This window comes from Gorilla gorilla, chromosome 4, assembly GCF_029281585.2.
Source record: "Gorilla gorilla gorilla isolate KB3781 chromosome 4, NHGRI_mGorGor1-v2.1_pri, whole genome shotgun sequence".
Taxonomy (NCBI): Eukaryota; Metazoa; Chordata; class Mammalia; order Primates; family Hominidae; genus Gorilla; species Gorilla gorilla.
In genome coordinates, this window is record NC_073228.2 from 179595595 (window position 1) to 179618262 (window position 22668).

At 49.8% G+C, this 22668-nt stretch overlaps 1 protein-coding gene across 1 annotated transcript in view; it reads left to right on the plus strand.

The window, feature by feature from the left end:
* Nucleotides 1-727: 727 nt before the first annotated feature.
* Nucleotides 728-22668, plus strand: part of CPLX2 (complexin 2) — an 87901-nt gene continuing 65960 nt past the window's right edge. Inside the window, exons 1-2 of the mRNA XM_004043039.4 lie at nucleotides 728-966; nucleotides 13260-13339. The gene's annotated coding sequence lies outside the window, so the exon portion shown is untranslated. The remainder of the gene's footprint in view (nucleotides 967-13259; nucleotides 13340-22668) is intronic.

Here is a 22668-nt window from a genome sequence, read left to right on the forward strand (position 1 = left end):
TGTACATTCATTCAGCAGATATAACTCAACCTCTATTGTGTGCCAGTCACCATGCTAGGAGATGAAGATACAGAGAAGCATAAAATATGGAACCAGTTTTTATTAGCCTGGCAGCTGAGGATAGAGGTGCATGAGTAACACAATATGATGAGAAGTGTAGTGGAGGGTTGTAAAGGCTGAGGGATCCTAGAGGAGGCGGTGACTGACTGTGCCTTAGGGGCCAGGAAAATTTGCATGGAAAATGAGGATGCTTTCACTTGCAGATAAAGCATAAGTAGTAAGGAAGGGAGAAAGTCTCAGCCAAAGGGAAGGGCAGGTGCTAAGGCACTGGGGTGAGCCTGTTCAGAATAAGTGGTCCTCTGTCATGATGGGCACATAGCTTGTCTTGCTAGTGAAGGATCTCGTCAAAAAGTTAGTTTAGAGAGCTTTCTCTGGGACATGGTAAAAGACAGCCTGGAATGAAGTACTAGCGGCAGTCAGGCCAGTGAGTGGGGTTGGCAACAGAGCAGGTAGGTAGACCTGCATTTGGTTACTGGTCACAGAAATGGAGAGTGAGAGATATTTCAAAGTCAGGATGCCCTAGCGGCAGACCCCTAAGTCCTCGAACTTCAGGGCAGAACTGCCTGTGTGGGAACTCTCCCATGTCTCCTTGATTTCACTGCCACCTCTGCTGGCGTCCTCTCTCATCTCCGCCGCCAGCCCCCGCCTCCTTTCTCGGGAAGCTTGGGTCTCCCTGGGAGCGGGTCTGCCCTTAGGGGGAGGCCTCTGGGCTCTGTGCCCTGCAGCTCGGCAGACATTCGAGGCGGACAGAAACGGGGCTTGGCGCCCCCCGCGTGCACGTGTGCTAGCCCAGGCAGGAGGGAGCGCCTCGGCGGAGGAGTCAAGGAAGAGGGGGAGGGAGAAACGCGCCAGAACCTCGGTCCCGGGCGCCCTCGTCGGCCGCGGAGGAGCTGCAGCCTCCAACAGGTTCGTAGAACGCGCGCTCGCTCCCTGTGGCTGAGCCGCCCTCCTCCGCGGGAGCGGTTGGCGGAGAGACCCCGGCCACAGGCCCCGCGCTCGAGAGCTTCCTGAAGGCGGCTTCCTCCGGCCTCTCCCCCTCCCTAGAGCTCTCAGCCGCCGGCGGCTCTTCCGGGGCGAGGCAGAGGGCGCCTCGGGCTTCTCGCTCCAGCACCATCTCGGGGACAGCTCCCGCGCCGCACCGGGTCCCTACCGGGTCAGCACTGCAGCGGCGGACAGCGGCGGCCGGCGGCGGCCGGGCGGGCTCCTCTGCACCCTCCGCCCCGGTTCCGCGCGGCTGCTAAGGACCGTCCCTCGCCCCCGCGGGCCGCTCCCAACGCCAGCACCGCGGCGGCGGACAGCTCTCTCAGGCGGCACCGCGAACCGCGAACAAAGCCGCGGGTCTGGGGCCCCCAGCGCGCCTAGGGGTGGCGTAAGGCCGCATCGATCGGGGGATTTCAGCTTCTCCCAGAGCGGTGTCACCGGCGAGCTAGGCGGGGGCCTAGCACAGCCGCGCGTCTCCGGCTTGGGTCTGCCGCCCGCCGAGGCCTGGCCGTGCAATGGCGGGGCCCAGCTAAGAGTGGGCAAGAGGGTAGAGGGGAAACAGGCACAGAAGGGTCCCGGCTCCGCTAGGCGGGCTGGGCCTAGGCTGAGGTCCCGGCGGGGAGGAAGGAGTGCGCCGCCCCTTCTTCCCTCCAGACCCCCACCCCATCCCAGCTCAGAATCGCGGACTTCCAAGAGCCCTGCACAGAAGCCCGCGGCTGGCAGCTGCAATCACTGACTCCGGCTGTCCCCGGAACATCCCTAGAAAGTGTGAGGCTGAGTTTCCGTAGGGGGAGGGGGCTGAGAAGCCGCGGGGAAGCCTCACGAACGGGACAGCTCCAGGCTCCCTCTCTCCCTCACTCCCCGGGTTCCGCCCCCACCTCCAGAGAAATCCCAGACCGCAGAGAAGGCAGGGGGGAGGGGGCGACCCAGACAGCAGGTTGGGAACTCGGCTTAGACCTGGGAGGTTGCAATTAGCAAGAAAAAAGGTTGAGGGCGTCTGTGAAGCCGGGAGGTTCCCAAACAGGGAAGCCAGTTCCGCGGCAGGAAAGCATACGTGGAAGAGAAACCTTTTCTCTGAGAGCTGAGGCTGGGAGGGCCCTCGGATCACGTGACACTCTAGATCACTGATTGTCTCTGCGGAAGACAAGGCCTAGGGGGCAGGGGTGATTCGCCCAAGGTCACTCAGCAATTTAGTAGCAAAGCTGGGCGTAAAACCCGGGCTCTCTAACTCCTGGGCCTGTTGCATAACATTCACAGAGAAGTCTTTTAAAATCCCAGATGCAAGGAGAATAGCAGAGTGGTTTACTTACTAGCATATGACCTTGGGCAAGTGACTTTCTGAGACTATCTTCAGCTATTAAAGAGGAATGAGAAGATTAATAATACCCACTTCGATGAGAATTTAATGAGAGAGCCATGTAATGAGCTTAGTGGCACATAGCAAATGCTCAAAAAATGGTAGATCCCATGACTGCTATCATCCTTTCTGTAAACTACTGGGGACCTTTCTGTAAACATCCTTTCTGTAAACTTTCTGGGGACCTACTATATACCAGGCACTGGCTGTGCACTGGGGAGGCAGAGAAGTAGCTTGAGGAGGTCACAGGCCAGAAAAGGAAACAAACAGTTGCAATATGTTATGATAAGTATCAAGGCAACTGGGCTGTGGGATCTCAGAAGCAGGAGTCACGAACTGTAAGGAAAGACGAGGAAAATGACCCCAGGCAGACAGAGCTGTGTGTCAAGGCCAAGAGATGTGAAGTCCCAGCCACCAAGGCAATGTCACTGTGCCAGAGGGTCCTCAGGATGTGGACTGAAAGATGAAAGTGGAGAGAAAGGCTGGAGCCGGTCTCCAAAGAGCCTTTTATGGATGGAATCCTTCAAACATATTTAGAAAAACAGAAAGAATAGTATAATAACCCCCCCACATACCCATCATTCAGCTTCAACAGTTGGCCAATTTTGTTTCATTTATACCCACACCTACTCTCATCACACACACCCACATCCACTCTCATCACATGCGCACACACTCACACTGACTTATTTGGAAGCAAACCCAAGACATCACATCATTTCATACAGAGGGATTTTAACATCAGTACAACTTCTGCCATTCAGATACTGGACAGCCTTGGAAGTCACTAACTCAAATCATGACCTTCCTACCTCAATTCATTCTGAACATTTCTGTCCTTTGCAGAATGTTTTCAGAAGCCACACTATAGTGATGAGCCACATGCATTAAAAGAAACTGTTTCAGAAATAAACAAGGGATGCATCAACACTCAACAGGTTTTACCATGCCAGAATTGTTCATGTCCACTACCTACACTGGGCTTTAGACCAATTACTAAAGACAAATCAAACCCTACAGAGAAAAAGCAAGAGCTTCTCTTTCAAAGTAATCTGAATCGTGAGTTCCTAAGGCTAGAAAGCTTAGCATTATGGAAATCATTGATTTGGAAATCATCAAGCCCAATAGCCACATTTTACAAATGAGGAAGAGGGGGTAAAAAATGGGGAGAAATTGGCCCAAAGTTCCATGGTGCAGAGACCAGAACCAAGATCTTTGAACTCATAAACTTAAGATCCCATTTTCTACTCTAGCTTAAAGAGGCTGGAAGGTGGAAAAGGAAGGGGGGCAAGAAATACCCTTCTTTGTTCTCAAGAAGATGGCAATGTATGACAGTTGGTCTTGATCTTTGAGATCCCTTTGCAAATTTCATATATATGTGTGTGTGTATATATATATATATATATATGTATATATATATATATATATATAGTAATCACAGCTTACTGTATCCTCAAACTCCTGGGCTTAAGGGGTCCTCCCTCCTCAGCCTCCCAAGTGGCTAGGACTGCAGGCATGCACCACCATGCCCAGCTATTTTTTTTATTTTTTATTTTTTATTTTTTTTTTTTGTAGAAATGGAGTCTCACTATGTTGCCCAGGTTGGTCTCAAACTCCTGGGCTCAAGTGATCCTCTTGTCTCACCTCCCTAAATGCTGCTGGGATTAAAGGCATGAACCATCCCACCCAGCCCCTTCCATATACTTTCTAAGTAACTTGATCTTGGTGGCACCTTCTTTCTGGTTGTTGTGTTAACCTCCCAGCTGGCCCCTTAGTTCTCGTTAGCAAAAGGCTGCACAGTCAGAAACCCAGATCTCATTTTTGTGGATTTTTGCCAGCCCTGCTTGCCTTAATCAGATGCATATGAGGCCTTCCTTTTCCGATTTGCCCTGAATTTGGCCACACACCTAGCTCAGTTACAGACCTCAGCTCCTTGGAGGTGCTAAATGAGTAGTGTTTGCCTCAGGCCCTGGAAGGACTCAGAGCTCTTGTGCCTTTTGGGAACATAAATTCTCCCCATTACTGATGAAATGTGATGGCCATGATGGGTATGTGTGTCCTGACTGGGCTCTGGGGCTCTGATTCTGCCAGTCAGCCTTTCCACTTTTCAGGGAAGCCCCTGCCTATCAAATGGGGAGGGCAGTGTCTCACAAGTTTCCCCAAGTCTTAGGTAGAAAATTGAGAGCACATGCAAAGAGCTCCTAGCATCCTTGGTGAAGGGAAGTCAGCCATTAAAAGCCAATAAGAGCCAATAAAAGTCCCCTTGAACCCAGGAGGCGGAGGGTGCAGTGAGCTGAGATCATGCCACTGCACTCCAGCCTGGGCAACAAGGCAAGACTCTGTCTCCAGAAAAAAACAAAACAAAACAAAACAAGTGCCTTGCTCTGGGAGTGTGATTGCAGTCCAGACATAGACAAGTGATCAAGATAGGGCATCCCAGCTTGTGAAATTATCCCAGCTATCAGCTTGGGATGAGACTGACTTAGATGCATTATTTTACCTGGGCCTAGCTGAACTGCAATATGTAAGATCCCAAAGGGACTTGGTGAGCATCTCCTCTTCCTTCAAGACGCTTACTCATTGAATGGCTATTCTGTGTCGGGCACCATTCCAAGTGATGGTGATACAGCAGAACGAGGCACTGCTAATCTCTGTTCTCATGGGGCTTACAGACCCACAGTAGGCACAGTCATTGACAACAATTGAAAAGCAAATGTGAAAATAGACAGAGAAGGCCTGTGTGAACTAGTGACATGGAATTGAGGCCTGAATGACAAGAGTCAGTCATGTGACAACGTGGGGCAGCACACTCCAGGCAGAGGAAATCGCTCTGGCAGAGGCCCTACTGTGAGCCTGGACTGCATGGGGACAGATGGGAGGTGGAGTGAGTGAGGGGAGAGCAGCAGCCGCCAGGGGCAGGGAGGGGGCAGAGAGGAGATCATGCAGGCCCTTCTAGGCCATGGTCAGGATTGAGGCTTTTATTCTAAATGTAATAGATAGTAGCCAGATGGCTTTAAGCAGAGGAGTGTTAAAAAAAAAAAACAAACTGGGTTTTAAAAAAATGCCTCTGTTGCTGTGTGGAGAGTGGATGATATGGGGGTGCTGGGCTGAGCACTGAGGCAGGAAGGGTGAGACACAGCCTCTCCCACCTGGAGGTGGTCAGCATTCAGCTGAGGAGACCATAGGCAAGCAAGAACAATAGTAGCCCACGCTAAGGGCTGCCATTGTGGGAACAGAGACAAGAAGATTTAAGTCAGCCTGGGAAGCATCTGGGAAGGCTTCATGGAGGTGGGCAATGGATGTGGGATTGTATCTGGGAAAGGAGAGTGGTAAGGCTGCTGTACAGGTGGACCAAGGGGCAGCGTGTGGTAGCTGTGGAGGGCATGGCCCAGGAGCTAGGCTGCCTGGGTTCAAATCCCAGCCCTGCCGTTGAGAGGCTGTGTGGGTTTAGGCAAGTTGTTTACCCTTGTGTGACTCGATGTCCTCATTCTTAAAGTGGAGATGATGAGAGTCCAAAGACTTATTTCAAGGGATTTCTGTGAGAGTTAAACAAGTTAAAATATGTGCAGCACTCAGACATTCCTGGCACTCAGAAAGTGTCGTATGAGTACGAGTATTCTAAATAAAAACGGAGCAAAATGGAGATGGGTGAGCCGGGAGCACATGCCAAGAAGTGTCCACTAGAGCCCGGCTCGGGGCCTCGAATCCCAGACCAGAGATGCCCACCTTGCTCTGTATGCAATGGGAGCCATTGAAGACTTTTAAGCAGGGGGGTTCAGAGTAGAGAGGAAGATAAAATCCAAAGGCCCAGAGAGGGAAGGGAACTAACCCGCAGTCACACAGCCAGTTACTGGCAGGAGTCTCTGTCCTCCAGCTCCTCCACTGAGTTAACATCTGTAGGAGAACAAAGGCAGTATATATTTTGTCCCATCATTGCATCCTCCGAGTCTAGAATAATGCCTAGGGTATTCTCAGAAAATATTTGTGGAGTACATTGCTGAATTGGTAGCCAATTGGGCCAGGAAACATCAGAAACCTTGAATCTTCTAGAAGCTCAGTGCTTTCAGGACAATGGTGAAACCAGTCTCGGGAAAATAAACCAAACTTCCAGAGGTGTTGACGTGGGGTCTCAAGCCCTTCCAAATCCTAGGTTCTCCTGTGATCAAAGACACCACTGCCCACACTTTCCCTGCCGCCCCCTCAATCTGCAACAAGCATTGCTGCATAGGGTTCAGAAGTTAATCTTGGTAAAGTGCCTGGCAGATGAAAACTGTTCCTCAGACATTCAATGTGGTAATTGCCAATGCGGAGAAAATGTATCTCCACATTTGCAAGAGGCAGGCCTTTTTGTTCCACAAAAACCAGCCATTAGAATTCCTGTCTCTGACTCGTCGGAAGCTGCGACAGCCAGGAGGGCAAGCAGGGTCTTGCAGTTCAAGCAGCAAATGGCAAAAGGCTCCGAGGAACTCAGCCCTGGCTCTAGCATCAGGAACACCTCTGCAGAGTAGGGCATGGGGCCAGGTGCTTCTCCAACAGGAGAGAGCCTCAGCCCTGACCCTTCCTAGCTGGAGGATCTTGAGCAAGTCCCACCATCTATAAAATGGGGGTAATACCGCCAGGGCCCACTGGGTCATTTTGCACAATGACAGGCACATACCAGATGCTCAACAAATGTGCTTCCTTCCTTTCTTTCTTTTTTTTTATTTTCTTTTTTTTTTTTTTGAGACAGAGTCTCGCTCTGTCACCCAGACTGGAGTGCAGTGTCATGATCTTGGTTCACTGCAACATCCACCTCCCAGGTTCAAGCAATTCTCCTGCCTCAGCCTCCAGAGTAGCTGGGATTACAGGCACCCGCCATCACACCAGACTAATTTTTGTATTTTTAGTAGAGACAGGGTTTCACCATGTTGGCCAGGTTGGTCTCGAACTCCTGACCTCAGGTGATCCGTTTGCTGGGATCCAAAGTGCTGGGATTACAGGCATGAGCCACCCAGAGTGCTCGGCCCAAATGTGCTTTCAATTGTGACAATAATACTGTGGGTTAGGGTTATCATCCCATTTCCCAAATGTGAAAACTGAAGCCCAAGGAATGGCTCATTGATTCGTCAATACCCACTGGGCAGCTGTATGAGCCAATAACTGTTTTAGAAGCTGGAGAGACAGGGAAGAGGAAGACAAGGACCATGCCTCTATGGAGCTCACTTTCTACTGGGAGACAGAAGCCAGGCAAGTAAACAAAATCATTTCACCAAGTCATATAAATACTAGGAAGAAAGTAAAAGAGAGGAGTGTGCCGAGGAGGATGAGGCTGTTTAAATCAGGGAAGGCTTCAAGGAAGAGGCATTGGGACTGGCATCTGAATGAGAAGCTGCCTATGGGACAAGCATGGAGGCAGAAGGAACAGAACATGCAGAGGTCCTAGGGCAAAAACAAACCTGACAAGATTGCAGGACAGAAACCAAGTGAGCAAGGAGGAGAGTCACAGACGGTGACAGCAGAAAGGCTGTAAGGCTTGGGTTAGGCAGGACCTTGAAGGCTGGGGGAGTCTCTTTGGGAGACAGAGGGGTGGCGTGATCTAAACTGTGATGAAGTCACTTCCCTCAGTCACTCAGCCAGTAAGGGGTGGATGGGGTGAAGTCCATGTCGGAGTGATCCCCTGGGCCCTCCTTCAGGCCACAGTCCCTGCTGCCATCTCTAGAGCAGGTCAGCCAAGGGGCAGGCCAAGTGATGCATCTGCAGGACTCACCTGCTGGGAAATAAATCCATTGGCGCTGGCGGCCATGTGGGCGCTGCAGTGCCTTGCGGGCAGCATCCTAATGCTGGGAGGATGCAGGGGGAGGGAGACGCCATAAGGCCACCAGGACTGGGGTGAGGCCAGTAAGACACCTGCCTCTGGTGCACAATTTAAGGGAATGCTGAAAACTTGATTAAGATAATAACTTTTTATGCAATTTTTTTTAAAAAAAATTAATGCAAAAAAACCGTGATGAATAAAATATCAAAATTTTAAATAAAGACAGGATACAAAAGAGCAGGGATTAGGGTGAGGAAGGTGAAATGAATTGTGCACAAGCAGGATCTAATCTTGGCCCGAAGACATTTGCTTAACTGCAGGGACACTGCCTGGGCCAAGCCCTGTTCCCACTATGAGCCAGTATCAGGAGCCAGTCTGCTCATGGTAAACCAAAAATAAGAAACTGTTCCTGGTGGGGGCCCCAGAGAACACTGCCTGCCTTGGCTGTGGAGACAGAAGCCCAGAGAAAGGATCACACATCAAGGAGGTGATACTGGGCCTGTACCCTAAGGAGCTGTGTAGGATCAGACCCACCCCTTGTATGCTTTGGGAGCCTAGTAAGGTGCATTGCCTCTCCAGCCTCAATTTCCCCATCTGTGAATCCAGAACTAATAAAACTTAGTCACCAGGATTCAGCAGGGTACTGGTTAAAGTCCTCTAGCGCCTGGCTACTCAATGTGTGGTCCACGGACCGGCAACATCAACATCAGCTGGGAGTTTATTAGAAATGCACGATCTCAGCTGCATCTCAGAGGCATTGAATCAGAACCTGCGTTTTAACAAGACCCCCCGGTGATTGACACACCCCAGTGATTGACACACACGTTTAAGTCTGAAAGCCTGGTCGACTCTTGGCACATAAAAGATGCTCATTAAATGTTAGTGCTACTCCCCTGACTACCCAACCCTGTTAGATTCTGACTTCAGACAAGAGGAAAAACCCAAGATGTAAGAAGAGATCCTGAGGTGGACACCTCATGCATTTTAAACCAGCAAGTTTTGAAGCGAGGGACCCTGGCCAAGCTCTTTCTATACTTAACTGTATGAGCCCTCCATTTTGTTCATATGTAAAATGGGGATAATAATTATAAGTAGCTTCTATAGTTGTTGTAATATTAGGAAAACACTCAGCGCAATGCTTGGCACATAGTAAGCGTTCGGTAAACTCTTGCTGCTGTGGCCGCTGCTGGTGGTGGCTCAATGAATTTCAATAGAGCATAGACCATGTGATGAAATGAAATCAATAACATTCATATTAATTATTCTTTGCCATTTGTAAAGCATTTCAGTTGACGCCATTTCAGCCAACCCTAATAACCCTTTTGAGTAAGCATAAGATATATCCATTTTTCAGAGAAAAAAAATCTAGACTCAGGGATGAGGTGACTTGTCCACTAGGATTTAAATCCCTGGAGTCTGACACTAAAATCTGTGTCAGCAATGGAGAATCCGAGCAATAAGCACGGAAAATATAAAAAATGGGACGAGACAGCATTAGACTGCAGAGATCCCTTTTTATTTTGCAGAAGGGAAAACTGACACCTGTGGAGGGGAAGAAATGTGTCCAAGATCATTCACACAGAGCGTCAGCTCTGGGGTCAGAACCCAGCTCCCAAGGCTTTCCGTGTCCAGACCACCTCCCTCACCTGGTTGGCCAGCCTCCACCTGATGAGCCGGGCAGGCTGCAAGTGGCAAGTTCCCTGGGCGGGTCTAGTGGTCAGGGGGCATCCCAGCCCCACCTTTCCTTCCAGCACAGTCAGAGGAGGAGCTCACGTTGCCAAGGGGAGGGCTGCGAGGTTGCTAGGACACGGTCTGCAAGCAGTCAGGTGGTAGGGGAAGCCTTTGCTGGAACTGGCACTAGGAGCTGCCACAGCGATTTTCTCGTGGCTGGGAGAGGACCTCCAACTCCACAGCGTGGGTCAGCTGATGAGAGGGTTGACTGCCACAGATGCCCATGTCACCGCTACACACACACCCAAGCCAGCAGGCTGAGTCCCATTCTCCCTCAGCTCCACACCTCATCAAGCCCTGAGTCCTGATACCTACTCCTCCTATCTTTGCCACCCCAAGCCACTGCCTCAGCACAGTTCCCTGTCCACAGCCTGTTAAGAGCACCCCAGATTCCCCACCTTCATGCTCCCTTTCTCATCCTTGAGCCCCTGAGGTGCCCGGAAGGATCTAGAGCGCAGAGCTGAGCCCTGCAGTGGCTCCCCATCACCCTCAAGGTGAAGCCCAAGCTCCTCTAAGGCGCCTTCTAAACTGGCTCTGACAACCCGCCAGTCTTTTTTTTTTTGGCCCTGAGGCTCCAGCCAAGCCACCTTCCTCCCAGTTCCCTCAGTAAACCATGCATCCCCCGTGTCTTTGCAGACGCTGTTCCTTCTGCCTGGAAAGCCTTTCCTGCCTCACTATCCACTTGGCCTCTGCAAATCCTTAGCTCCAGACTCACCTTTTCAGAGAAGCCCTCCTGCTTCTCTAAGGTGATGAAGAGAGAGGAACCTTAGAGAAACCTGTGTTAGAGAGGGTGACACACTGTAGCTTAAGTATCTGCTTTCCTGCTTGTGTCCCCATTCAGCTGTGAACTTTTTTTTTTTTTGAAACAGAGTTTCACTCTTGTTGCCCAGGCTGGAGTGCAATGGTGCCATCTTGGCTCACTGCAACCTCTGCCTCCTGGGTTCAAATGATTCTCCTGTCTCAGCCTCCCGAGTAGCTGGGATTACAGGCATGCGTCACCACGCCCGGTTAATTTTGTTTTTTTTTTTTTTTTTTTAGTAGAGATGGGGTTTCTCCATGTTGGTCAGGTTGGTCTCAAACTCCCCACCTCAGGCGATCCATCACCTCGGCCTCCCAAAGTGCTGGGATTACAGGCGTGAGCCACTGCGACCAGCCTCAGCTATGAAGTCTTTATGTCTCACTCTTAGAGTAAGACAAGAGACCTTGGCAGAGTCATTCTCCTACCTAGTTACTCATGGGTTTCCACTGTGTGAGATCAAGGCCTGTCTGGGCCTCCGTGCCATCCTCTGTGTGGTACGGGTTATGACATTGGCCTTGCCAGGCTAGCGGGAGTGTTAAGGATTGTGACTGTGGGGGCTTGGCACACAGTAAATACACTGAAGGTGGTGGCATTGCTGTTTTGTTTACACCAACACCACCGGTGCCCAGCACAGAGGCACAGAAAACTCACCAGCAAGTGTGTGCTCAACGGGCCCCTCGCCTGCACAGGAGAATGACTAGTGTGTGAAAAGGCTCTGTAAGGAATGACGCTCCATTCTAAGTCATAATAATTCTAGTAGTTCACGCTTTTGATTCTCCCTGCCTCCTAGACCCAAGTCATCCCAACATGTGTTCTGCCCACTCTTCATTCATGGAACAAAAGTTTACTAAGCACATACTATGTGCCAGATGATGCGCTAGCTGTTTGGGACTGAGCAGTAGGTAGACATTAAACACAGAATTGTACCACCTCTCCTTCTTTCCTTCCCTTCTTAAAGGCCAGCCTCCTGTCCCTGCACACAGGTGGCCCCACCTAAGGACAGGGAAGATGCCATTTGCTCCCAGGTGCTCGTTCCCTGGGCAGACAGCAGGCTGCAGCCCACAGGCGCCTACCCTTTCTCCCTCCCCAGCAAGCTGGAAACAGGAACATCTGCCCTGTTTTTAATCCAGTTGCTAGTTTTAAATTCAAATATTGTCAGCTCCCTGAGAGCAGGGATCATGCCTGCCCTTTTCACTGCAGTTGTCACCAGCATTTAGAACACAGCCTGGCAGTCATTCACCCACTTACTCATTCATTCATTCATTCACTCAACAGATATTTATCAAGTCCTGCTAAATGCCAGGCTCTGGGGAAACCACTGGGCTCGGCCCCAAGAAGCTCCTATTCCAGCAAAAGAAGAGGGGAGGGAAGTGGGGGTCTGAGGATTGTGTTAGGAGGTAACCGTGCCTGGAGTGGGCTGATCCCTGTGGGAAGCCCTGATTCACTCTATACTGTCTCCCTGATCTGGGCCAACCGTTCATGCCTCTCAACCTTAGTCCTCACCTCTGCAAGTGAGACAATAGTATCTGCTTCCTGGAGCCACTGAGAGCAAGGCTATGGTTACTAAAAGAAGAGTAAATAGAGAGCTGGGGGAGGAGGCGACAGGTTGTCCTGGGAGGAGGACATTGCAGCCCCTTCAGTTGCTGGGGCCTTGGTGCCCCGCCCAGTGGGGGCCTGGCTGCAGCAGAGAGCAAGAGCTGGAGAGAGAAGAGTTCCAGCTCCACACCTAACCCCGTGTGATCTTAAGCAGACCATCTCCCCCTCTCCGCATCAGTATTTTCATCTATCAAATGAGGATGGAACATCGACCTCACTCATCCTAAATATGTGATACCAAATCTAGCAAACTTGTCACGATGCTCAGTCAACAATTATTTACTGGCACCTACAATCTGCCTGGCCCCGTGCAGAGCTCTGGAAACAAAGTCATGTAACAGCCAACCTTTGCCTTTTACGGAATGCATGGTGCCCCCTAGAATCAAGCAGAGGAAGGTAATTAAAATTTAAGGAGCTATAGTGTAAAAAAAAATCTTCACAGACGTGATCTTATTTAACAACAGTAATCATAACAAGCACTTATATAGCACTGAGTATATGAGGCCAGTAGTATTAGGCTTCCCATTTTACGGATGAGGACACTGAGGCTCAGAGAGGACATCCCCAAAGCTGGAATTCAAAACCAGATATGATTGATGATAAATCCTGTCCCTTTACACCAATCAGAAATCACATTTAAGTAAGAAAAGTATGGTCAACTGTACTACCACCGAAGTATGGTCAATGGTACAGTGCTACCCGCACCAGTGAGCAAGATGAGTAACTACTGTCAGATTTGGTGAGGTGGGCCAGGAGTTGGGTCTGATGCCAGGCAGGGTCCCATCCCGCCCAGCCCTTTGCTGGAATCAAGAGCAGCAGTGGTGGCCTCCGGAGAAGTGAGGGCATGCCTTCACTGGGGTCTGGGGCTCCATGCCCATTCAGTAAGCCAATTCCCCAAGAAGCTCTCTCCTTAGCCCTCAACCTCCTCTCTCCTCCTCCAGGAAGGTGTGGTCCCTGCCATGCTATCTGCTCTGCTCAGCGACTGAAGGCGTCTGCATCCCAGCTCTGCCAGGAAGCAAAGGTAAGGGCACTGCTCGGCACTAAAGCCCTGGATAGTGTTCAGGGCATCCCCTCATCCCTGGAGCCCTGATGAAGGGGGCACGTCTTCCTCTCTGTGATTGCCAAGAACAGTCCTAAGATGGAGTGAGATGGATCAGTTGGGCAGTGTGATGGAATGGTGTTTACCTTGCACGTTCAGAGCCATTTACAACAGAGAAGCACTTTCTTGTGCATTGTCTTATTCAGTGCTCCCCAAAAAACCTGAGGTGGATATTATTATCCCCAGTTACAGATGAGAAAACTGAAGCTCAGAGAGTGAAAGGACTTGCCTAAAGACACACAGCTGGTAGGTAGCTAAGGCTGAATTCCAAGCTTTTTCATGTCCGTATCCCAATGGCCTGTGCACATTGTAGGTGCTTGGTACATGTTTGATGAATGAATGAATGAACTGATGAACTGCCCAAGATGAATGGAAAGGCAGGGCTGGGCTGGCACTTGGCTCTCTTGTCACTGTCAGATCCTGTGCTTTTTCTGCTGAGCCACGGCTTCCTGCACTGATGAGCTCAACATCCCCCATGCCACCCCCTCCCCAGCCCAGGATCCCAACCATCTTATGGGTGGAGGAGTCAACCTCAGCTCCTCTTCCAGGTGGCCGGCCAAGCTCGGATCACACCCGGCATCCCTCATCCACATCGCCTCTTCCCCACCACCCACGACCAGTAATCCAGTGTGCATAGTTGTAAACTTGTTTCTTTAAATAAACAGTCTTGAGTTTCATACCAAATAGTCTCTTAAGAGAAGGAACGTCTCCAGGCCACCTCGTATTTAGCATACAGTGAGCCACATATTTGCACAGAGAGAGTGTATGTGGATATAGAGATCGCTTGATCGCTATAGATATCGTTGCTCATCCAGATGGGAGCTATTTATGATGCTGAGTCATTCGCAGAGAATGCCACTGAGGAATTCCAGGCTGGGCTCCGAGCCCCAGCATCACAGACCTCATGGCTCCCTGCCTCGTCTTCACTGTTCACAAATGAGAGGTGGGAGGGGGGCCTCCCATCACAGGGCAGGGACAGAAGGGAACATTTTGGCCACAGGAAATGAAGATTTCCTCATAACCAGTTCCTACTGTAAGTCATTCTCCTCCATCCAGAGCCTTGCACCCTTAGGGATCATCTTGTCCAATTCCTTCATTGTGTAGGAGAGAAAACTGAGACCCAGAGTGGGGAGGGACTGGCCCAGGGTCACACAGAGAGTCGGGGACAGAGCTGGTGCTAAAGCCCAGACCTTCTGGCTGCTGTCTGGGGTTTCCACATTCCCAGCAACCTTCTTCAGATTTTATCTCCAATGTCTTGGCATTTCCTCTCACTGAGGAGCTTCTCATCTTCCAAAATTTGGAGATGTCACTGAGCACTTGCACCTTTGGGCTCTTCCAGGACAAGAGCTGACTCCAGCTTGTTTGGGTACTCCAGCCCCATGTTTAGTGCAAGACCTGCACACACTGGCTGCTCAATACGTGTGTACTGAGTGTTATATAAGACCAAACTCAGTACCAATTCCTGGGGAACCCATTTGGAAAAGCACCCATCTATCTCCACCCTCTCTTTCTTGTCTCTAAGCCAGTTCCCTATCCATGCAAAAATAGACTCCCTCCCACTCACCACCCACCTCTGCCCAATTCTATAATGAATCAATTTTATTAATAGGCTTTGGGATGGAAACTTGACAAAGGCTTTTTGTGAAAGTCTCGCTTTATCTCCCTACATAGTTCACTTCTCAAAGAATTCTAATAAACTGGTCAGGTGGGATTTGGTCTTACATAAAATATTCATTAATCCACTCTTTCCCTCCATATAGAATGTATTGGTTTAAGCATTCAGTGATTTCTAGCCTGTGTTATAGATTCTATTCAATTGTTCTAAGAGGCAGTGGGATGAGATGGAAAGAGCACGGGCTTTGGAATGAGGGCCAAGTTGAAGTCTAGCTGGCCCCTTACTGGTTTTTCATTCACATTGATTACTCTGAGGATTAAATGAGATAATATATGTAAGGTGGATGGCACATAGTAAGTGCTCGATGCAGGTTTGTGAATAAATGAATGAATGATTATGAATGATTGGCTCAGGACCCATATAAACCAGATCTTAAAGCTGGAGGAGTCAGCTGACTCTGCAATCTGAGTTAACAAAGTCATACTACCCAGGAAGGGTGGTTTGAAAAGTCTTGAGAAGCAAACTTCAGGATTAGGCTGTTGGTTGGCCTGTCTCCAGGCCAGAAAGGAGGATCTTTCTCCAGCCCCTGGTGCAAGGGGTTCCCTCAGCTCAAGAAAAAATTTGAGTCTGGAATCTGGGTTCAAAACAGAAAACTCCTTGAAAATCAAGACTGTGTCATTTTATTGGTGGATTCTGCCTTTCTCTCAACTAGAGCCTGGCTCAGAGTGGTGTCGAATAGGCAGAGAGGTCCACAGCACATATTCATGTTGTGAAGATGAGGTGCATTGACTTGAGTTGATCTGAGTTGGCTTGGCTTGAATTGACTTGAGTTGTTCTGAGTTTACTGGTGGACTCAACTCTTGGGCCCACCAAGAGAGAAGCTTCCTGAAACTTGGACTTAGCTAAGACCTGGCTGGTCTCATAGCACAGGGGAGACTTCACAGGTGATGTTCTGGGGACATTATAGAGTGTCCCGAAGATAGAGGCCTTTCAGAGAGGACCAGGGCCATAGTCAGCACTGAAGAGCTGGATAGCAGTCTTGGCTCAGTCAGGGGGCACCACAAGGCTAAATGTCCCTTAGGAATCTTTAAAATCTATTGGAACTCTGCCAGGACCTTTTCATATTTTTAAGGCAATAGATGCCTTTCTTACTGGCATAGAGGGATCTTTTTGGGGTACCCACTTCAGTGGGAGGATGACCTCCAGGTTGGAAGTTCAACTAGACTCAGCAATGAGGAGAGAAGACAGGGTGAGGCTGGGAACCAGGCAGAGTTTCATACTACAGATGCTGGGACCATTGTAAGTGGGTCCTCCCATGGAAGCAAGGGTTTGGGGATCTGAGTGAGATGTGATTCTAATTCTAGACTTATGTCAGGCAGTGTTTGCTGAAGGGAAAATGACCCAGAAAGTACATTGGGAAATCAGGCAAGACCTATAGCCTCACCATGCGGAGGGCAGCCAGCACAGCTCAGGCCCCTTGGCCAGCCCCATCCCAGGCCCTGCCCACCACAGAATGCAGCCAGCACCTGAGGGAGACAGGAATGAGAACACCAGTGAGCTTCAGGTGAGCAGGGGCTGCTCACACGCTTACTGCACTTGACCAGTGTCTGTCTCTCACACGGGTCTGGGAACCCACCGAAGGAAATATGTTGCATTCCTATCATCCCCTTTGTACCTCCTAAAAATCTGGGTACAGATTATAGACATCAGTGTTTGATGAGTGAATAATCAGGTCAGAGTAAGATTTAGAAAGCCAGTGGAAGATTTCAAGATGGCAAAATGGAAAATTTCAAGATTTCAAGGTGGCCAAGGTCCAAGGTAGAGATGCCTAGCCAGAAAAAATAACATAGACCCAGAAGCTGCCCCTCAGGAGTTTGGCTCATGGCAAAATAATGCACTAAATGGAGCCAAGGGACAGGGTGGTGCAATGTGGGCTTGAAATAATGTTCCTCAGCATCCTGGGCTTCTGAGAAGGTTCTCAGGGCCCATTATGGGATGGGTTTGGGAAGAGAAGGCCTCAAAGAAGAAGCCCTAGATCCTCCAAATCCATTTCAACCACAAAAGCTTCGCTTTTATCTGTTGTATATGTTGGATTTCCTCCTAAATTTTTACTTTTAAAGGGTTCTTTTGATTTTAAAAAGTGCATTTGGGAAAGTACTGGCATTGAAAGAGCCTATGCCTTTGGAGGTAGACTGGGTCCAGATCTCAGCTCCATCCCTTTCCACCAGTGGCACTTGGGGCAAGTGTCCCTTTGAGCCTGCACATTCTCAGCCACGAGCCACCCTCCCAGGGCTGTATGAGCACAGCTAAGAGGCTCTGGTACCTCCCAGAGGCTGGCACACATGTGATTGATTGATGCTGTACAAGATGACTTTAGGTGGTATACAGATGAACATTTATTATTTTAATAGCTCGCAAGCGATGCGTGTTAGAAATAGATAACCAGCACACTAAACTGTGATTTATGAAAATAATATGGCATTTCCTCTGAAAATAAAATTGTGATCTTTTTAAAAAGGCAAATCAATTTAAAGAGAAATACTAAGTAAGTGATAGGGCAGAAATCATGAAGGTGGCACAGGAATGACTGAAATTTGGGGGAAATTGAGAGAATCTATGTAAACACCAACCACAGTGTCTGTCACTTAAGAAGGGCTCAAAAAGTTAGTTCTTATATCCTTCTCTTTATTTTAGCTCCCTGGGGTGGTTAAGAAGGGCTCAAAAATTTAGTTCTTATATCCTTCTCTTTATTTTAGCTCCCTGGGGTGGTTGAACCTAGAACCATGCTCAAAAAACAAAACAAAACAAAAACAAAGCTTCCTGGGACAAAGTAGGGGCCCAGGCCCAGTCGGCCTGGAACAGTATGGGGTGCGCATGAGACAGGCAGCCATGGATCCAGCTCTGATGGGCAGAAGTGGTCAAGTGTGGCCAGGGAGCTGGCCACAGGCACACAGAGCAGTCCGAGGCTGCTGAGGTAGCATCTCCCACAAAGTGGGCACAGACCATAGGGGATCCATGAGACAACTTGAAGAGTTATTCAGGCACAAATTAAATAGCACTGAGAGAGAATGATTGCCTTTTTGGTTGATTACATCAAGGAGAGAGTCTCAACTGAAGGTTAGCCTCTCCTTAACCATCTTGATTTCCTTTCCAAGGAAGAGGCTCAGACTTCAGCCGGCAACAGTAACTAGCTGGAAGTGGATAACGATGTTTTATTTTCCATTTATTTGTTTTTTACCATGGCCTTCTATTTACAGAACAGGATACTGCATTCCTGTTTATGAGAAGGATCTTATGTTCTCTTTCCAAATATATGTATTAAAGGTCAAAAAATGAATCTGTTACTCTTGCTAAGTATAAAGTGAGTAATAGTAAATGCAAGATGTACATGAGGAAAATAGAGAGAAGTGGTGTATGACTGAGGCAAGAGTAACCTGGCAAAGGTGTTGCAAAGGGTTCCATGGCTCCAGAGCCCATGCTGGGCCCAGAGGCAGGGATGTCTCCAGGCCCCACCACAGCCTCCGGGGCAGTCCTCGTTCTGGGGAGGGCAAAGGAGGCCCCATCCTAAGAAGGAGGGAGATTGCTGGGCAGGTGACCCAGAGCCTCCTGCCTGAGCCGGGAGTGCAGAGACCAGGACAGCAGCCTGGCCAGCAGTCAGTGAGGTCAGGGCTACCATCAGAGGGTGGATCTGAAACAGACCCTAGGCCTCTGGTTTCTGGCAAGGTTGATTACATCCAGAAGGGGGTCTTAATTAGAGGCTGTGGTCCAGTGGTTGATCATAACTTGGATTATCCAGCGGGGGCAAGAAGGAGCTGAGGGACAGGAAGAGGCAGCCCGTGTCAGCCTGGTGTTCAGGGAATCAGGTATGAACCTAAACAGTTCACAGCAGCCTTAGAGAGGGGCTGGGTGTGAATTAGGGCACACTGACAGCAAGCAACAGAGACTAACTCTGTCATACTCAGACAGAAAAGGGGGTTATCGAGGTTATCAGATGGGACCCAGAACCAAAGGGAAAGCTGGACACAGGCCTCAGGAAAGGACCAGAGCCAAAGCTGCACAAGGGGTCTGGAAGCAGGACCTGAGGCCGGTTTTGTCCAGGTCCCCTCTGGGATGCATCTCAGCCACAGCCGCTTTTTTCCTCCTTGCATCACTCGACTCATGAGTCACAGCCCCAGGAGGGAGACAGCTGAACTGGCATGGGTCCCGTGTCCTCCTCTCGGCCAGCCCAAAGCATGGCGGCTTGATGGGACTGCTTCCAAGATTGAACATGAGGGAGGGGTGGTTCCCAAAAGGAAAATCAAAGGGCTGTCACCAAAAGGAGGAGGAGTGGATTCTGGGCAGCTCAAACCGGCAAATGTCTAACAGGAGGATCCCAGGGAGTACCAGGCACTGTGGTCTCCTAGGTTTCACTCTCTGGGACCATCCCTGAGGCCTCCTTTCTCCTACCCTGAATGGACAAATGTCACCATCCCAGTCTGGGAGCAGTGGTCTGCTGTACCTGAGTAAGGTGGTGAGCTGCTGCAGTGAGGGTCCGCCGATGGGCTGGGGGCCCTAGGGGAAGGGTACTGGGCAAGTCTGATCCTTGGCCCCAGGGCTGAAAAGGATCTGCTGGGCTGAGGAAGTCTAATGAGAACCGACTCACTCAGGGGCTGCAAACCCGCTCGTCAGCAGGCTTGGCGGAGAGCACATGCATGGAGGAACTGTGACAGGGGACACACATGCTTAGCTAGCAGGACAGCCGCTGCCCACTCCAAGGAGTGGAGTTACCACTCCAACTGTTACCACACAGGCACGGGGCCCCAGGGTTGATGGTTACACCTGGGCTGGTTTGTTTAAATGAAGGCCCAAATCAGGAGTTCTATGTGAAACTCCTCATTTTTTAGTATTATCAATTAACAGGAAAACAATTAAATATTGTGTTGACCAAACAATATGTACCACCAGTTTGTGACCATGAGAACTAACTTCTACTCATCCACTACAACTAAGATGAGACATCACTTCCTCCAGGAAGCCTTCCATGACTTGCCCTTCCCTCTGCCTTGCCACCCATTCTTTGGACTCCCACAGACCCTGTATTTCCTTTTGTCACAGCATTGACCCTCTGTGTTACTTGGAGGCACACAAGTTCGTTTGTTTTTGTCTGCTGCTTTTTGACTGTAAGCTCCTTGAGGAGACCCACTGTCTCTTGTTACATCTATGCCCAGCATCATGCCTGACACACATGAAGGGCTGTGGCATTGATGGAAGGGGGCTATAGGGACTGCAGGTGTCAAGGTTATACTGTGGCAACCAGTTAATCCTCAAATCCTGTTGTGACTTAATACAACAAAGATTTGTTTCTCCTTAACATGATGTCTTCTGTGGAGCCAGCAGCTCTCCAGGCAGCGTCCTTCCAGTTGGTGACTCCGGGATCTAGGCTGGCTCTGCCACTATGGAGCAGCAGAAGAGAGTGAGTGGAGAACTCACAGTCACTCTTTTTTTTTTTTTTTTTGAGATAGAGTCTCACTCTGTCACCAGGCTGGAGTGCAGTGGTGCCATCTCGGCTCACTGCAACCTCCAGCTTCTGGGTTCAAGCGATTCTCCTGCCTCAGCCTCCCAAGTAGTTGGGATTACAGGCCCGCATCACCATGCCCAGCTAATTTTTGTATTTTTAGTAGAGGCGGGGTTTCACCGTGTTAGCCAGGATGGTCTTGATCTCCTGACCTTGTGATCTGCCCGCCTCAGCCTCCCGAAGTGCTAGGATTACAGGCGTGAGCCACCGCACCCAGCCAACAGTCACTCTTAATACCTCAGCCCAGAAGTGACACTGATTGATTCTTTTCACAGGCCTTTGGCCAAAACTAGTCACATGACCTATCTCACCATCAGGGGCGGGAAAGAATTCACTGAGTTCACATTCTTGCAACACAAGCCCTGACCTGCCCCTGGCAGTGCTGGGGAGCCAGGGGTCCAAGAGAAGGACTTGGGCTATGCGTGGGGCAGAGGCAGCCAGGAACCAGAGGTGCTCAAGACACAGAAACTTGCCAGCATCACCGGGAACCAGAGGTGCCTCATGGCTGGTACATGAAAGCACCTCTTAATTTGCATGTTTGACTCAACGCATCCTAAAAAGTGGGAAAAGAGTGGGGAGAGAATTTCATTAACCTGAGCTTTCCACCTTTCCTTATTTTTCCAATCAGTAAACACTAGCAAATGAAAATCAAGTTGATGGAAAAATAGAGGTCAAATGCCAATGGGCAAACTGTTCAGAAAGAAATTGCCACCTGGTCCCTTCAACATCTTACATGGTGTCCATGGTGACCCAAGAGCGATTGCAGCTGTTGGAAGGGCTCAGACGCCAGTGCACTCAGGGATACCGACCCTCACTGCTCTGACAGCCTTGGCCAGACCATGGCCGATGGCAAGTCAGTGGGCCCCACTCCGGGGGGCTCCAAGACACTTGCCATGCTTTCTTCAGGCTATATCACAACAGCAGATGTTTCTTTGGGATGGAATCACAGGATCTTAGATGGCTCTAGAAAGAGCAGAAGCTTAGGAGCCAGAAAGATCTGGGTTCAAATTCCAGTTCTTTCCTAGTAAGTCAAATTCCTACCTAGCAAGACCCTTCACCGCTCTGAGTTTCAGTTTTATCACGTGTCTAATGGGTACAAGGATAACACCTACCTCTCTGAACAATTGTGCATAGTCTCTGACATTACATTTCTAATGCGTAATGTCCTAATGCACAGTATGACCTCAGTTGATGTCATTGTTTTTCCTTTTCCCCCATTGGGGTCAGAGGGACTGAGTCCAACCTCCCCTGACTGCAGCCAGCCAGTTCCTATTTGCATACCTCTGATGACAAGAAGCTCACTATTCTTCCTACTGCCCCCGTCGCCCTGCAAGCCCCGAGCATCTTGCTCCATTTTTTAATTACTCCCATGATGTTTGTGAAGAGAGGGTCTGATGTCCCTAGGGACTAGGGATTAAGGGGAAGGTGCCTGGCTCACTTCCCCACCTGGCTGACTAATCACAGCCTTTGCCCTCAGGAGTTGTGCGGCGGAACTGAGTATAGTGAGGATGAAGGAGGTGAGGGGATCAGGGTGGAGGAATGTGTATCCATTTCTGGTTCACAAAAGGAAACAGAGAAATCCATCACACATGGAAGACAGGATCAGGACTGGGGACATTTGTCCCATAGAAAAGAAATCTCAGGAAGACTGCCACAGGATAATGATGGAGGTTCAACCTAGGGTTAAGTGTGGGGAGCCACAGAGGGGAAAACAGGAGCCTCAAATAAGAGCAAACTTTCCTTCATTCATTCTGCAAGCATTCCCTGTTTCTCCACCCTGCCTGGCCCCAGGCTGAGCATAAGCTCAAGAAATGAATCCGTGGCCTTGACCTTGGGAGAGTGGGCAGGCATGTAGATGATAATATGGAAACCATTTGAGTATTGCTGAGATAAAGGAAAGTTCAATGGGGGCTGTGGGAGCTCAGAGTGGGGGTAGCTGGCCCACTAGGGAGGGGAAGGATGAGGAGGCAAACAGAAAGTGGGGAGAAAAGGGATGCCAGCTAGAGGGGCACCATGGGCAAAGGCACAGAGGTGAAAATCAGCCTGCTGTGTGGAAAACCCACCCCTTTCTCTAGTGCTTGA